We start from the raw sequence: 2,876 nt of genomic DNA, 5'->3' as shown, positions 1-2,876 counted from the left end.
TAATATAATACTCATCCTCCTTCCTATCACAAGCAGAGTAAAACTGACCTAGGGGCATTTCCTCACGAGTTGGATTAATCAACAAAATAGGTATTATCCTGTTGTCTACTGTAGCAACTGTCCTTCCACAAATAATAGGCATATTCTTATCAGGCTCCATTACACCTTCGTATCCATGAGGGACAGAAATACATTCAGGGGCTGACACTTTGCATCACAGCCATTTCCACACCTGCTGGAACTACCAATGCTCGTGGTAAAACAACATACAAGTATGTACAGTAAAGCGACTTGTCGGTCAGTACGGAATGTATCAGCAATCTTAATGACTCCAGTTTTCAAATCAATAACTGCCCCATTTGACATAAGAAAATTCCAACCCAATATCATGGGTCTCTCCATACTATTTGAGACATGAAAATTATGGTTAAGCGTAACATCCCCAATACGCAAATTAACTCTAACACAGCCTAACTTCAAAGGGGCTGCCGTCAACTGACTTAGCCGTGTGAAAACTTTCTCAAATCTTCTTGACTTTAAGAACTTATTACTTTTACGAAACTGATTAGAAATTAAAGAAATGTTAGCACCAGTGTCAATTAAAGCACTGACTTCGTGACCCTCAACATACAACTGTATGTGGGAGTTAAATCACTAATAGGAACACCAAAAATCTCATCTGAATTATGTACAAGTTGGTCATCTGCTGATGACAACTGAGCGGTCTTTGCACATCACTAGTATTTCCACTTGCATAAGCCGAATATTGACCCAAATTTCCAGCTGACTTTAGTTTCCCGAACTAGAATATTTGGTGTTAAATGTAACCCGTTTGGGACTACCTTTGTATGCCCTGCGGTATGGAATGTTTTGTCTGCAATGTGTGTTGGCATGCTCATATCTACCCTGCGGATATTCGGGCGTCCAATCTCGGTTACGGGAGTCCGAGCGATCATATCTACCCAGCTGATATTCGGGTGTCCTGTCCCTACGCCAAGAGGAGGAATGGTTCCGATAATATTCAACATTAGGTACCTGTCAGGGGTTGCATCCCTGGTACAAGGCCTCCCACGTTCACCACCGGTATCTCTATCCAGTGTGCTCTAAGGTAGAAACCACATTCATTAAATCCACTACAATGGATTTCAAATCCGATACTTCTGATTTTATGACATCATTCGCTGTCACTCATGCATCGACATTACTATTCTTAACAGCGGCCTCTAACGTTGTTGCACCATGTTCATGACATTTCATTTAAACTTAAAGATGTATAGTCCGATGGAACCCAGAAATCCTTGAAAAATAAAAATTAATTCTGAATTTCTTAAATTGTATGTTTGGATGAGTAAACAATCATATTGTTAAGAAAATGAATTTAAAACAATTTTAGTTTTATTTCTTATATAAGGCCACGTAAAAAAAAATAATTGGTTAGCATCCTTTTGGTATCAAATTTCATGGTAGGGAGGGAGGTTTTTTATTTTATTTTTTTTTTCCTCGTAGAACATGAAAAACCAGCGTCGGAAGGAAAATTAGCAAAACAAAGAAGAGGAAAACAACAGAGGCCAAAATTGGATACAAGAAATCATGTAATTCATCTATAGCAGATACACTTTGCCTATATGAATAACAGTCATATTGAAATCCCTATATATGAAGTTTTAAAACATGCAACATTGTATATGCTTACAGAACTGATGATATATCGATAATAGGTTTATAAAGCATTCCATCCTAAGTGGCGAGTGTACAGTAATTGCTGTTGGATGTGAAATCAAAAATAAAAATAACAAAAGCAAAATATTAAAGAAGATTGAAGTTTGTCATAGTCGTATAATAATTCATTATTGTCCATTCATAAACAGAAATGTAATTTTTGAACTGGTATTTTGTACAATTGATTATTATTTGTGATTGTTTATTCAACAACTATACTAGAGAGTATGTACATAAAATAATAGTGATAATACTCAATAGTGAATACTGTTAATGAGTTTAACTAGTATCATGTGCTATGTTTATGCCGAGAAACAATTTGACATCTAGTTGGACCAGCTGTTTGGAAACATTATGTCACTGTACCAGCATGTGAATATTCCATGCTTTGTGTTTAAGTTTATGTTTGCTGGACATTAATTATAACTGGATCATACTGGGTTTGTTGTTGGAACAACACAACAGTCATCATTGATGCCTCGCAGGGGTTTCGCCAGTAAGTAGGGGTTTTCCAAAATGGAAGCCAGTGGGCGTGGCACTGAGCCGATGGGCGGGCCACGCCCATCATTAGTAATCCCCATCGATTATTGGTACGAAAATGTACATTCAATCAATAAATGTTGTTTTTATCAAATGTAAATATGATTTAGCTTTAGTAACATTTGGGCGCAGCCATGTTTGTTGTCGTGTCTTGTCTCAGGTCACCACAGAGCGTTCCTCCTTGTTTCTCTTTCGCGCTGTGGATACGTCTACTTCCAAAGTGATGGAAATACCAACGCGCTGATTGGCTGACTTGGCTTCTCTGCACAAAGCATGAGACGTAAGCATCGGATCGGAGTTTAGTTTGCTAATGTAAACTTAATCCCGAGTAAATCTTAATGCTTGCTTGCATCGGCTGTACCGTGTATACAAATACACTCTTTTTATACTACTACTATAAAACTAGGCCTTTTCTAGATAGAAGCAAGGACTAGGCTAGCCTAGGCCTAGACGGGACGATGATGGAATGGAACTGCAGGGAGAAGCCCAGTCGGCTAGCGTTCGGACGGATGGTAAACAAGCATAGGCCTATATAAATCGGGAGGTGGAGTTTTTGAGTGTTTTGTGTAAAAAAAAAAAAAAAAAATTCAGGTCGGGGGCTTTTCCGACGGTCGGGC

General features: G+C 38.4%; 1 long non-coding RNA gene across 3 annotated transcripts in view; it reads right to left on the bottom strand.

Moving 5' to 3' along the window:
- The window catches only part of LOC117124498, a 10,710-nt gene that overhangs the window by 5,068 nt on the left and 2,766 nt on the right, over positions 1-2,876 (bottom strand). Inside the window, exon 3 of one of the 3 annotated variants that reach the window (XR_004447985.1) lies at positions 1,036-1,103. The exons of the other annotated variants lie outside the window; for them this stretch is intronic. This is a non-coding gene — a long non-coding RNA (uncharacterized LOC117124498). The remainder of the gene's footprint in view (positions 1-1,035; positions 1,104-2,876) is intronic. 3 annotated transcript variants of the gene reach the window in all.

This window comes from Anneissia japonica, unplaced genomic scaffold, assembly GCF_011630105.1.
Source record: "Anneissia japonica isolate Jap-2015-1 unplaced genomic scaffold, ASM1163010v1 scaffold15181_len11172_cov107, whole genome shotgun sequence".
Lineage (NCBI taxonomy): Eukaryota > Metazoa > Echinodermata > Crinoidea > Comatulida > Comatulidae > Anneissia > Anneissia japonica.
The sequence above is the reverse complement of the archived record's forward strand: the minus strand, read 5'-3'. Positions and strand labels throughout refer to the sequence as shown.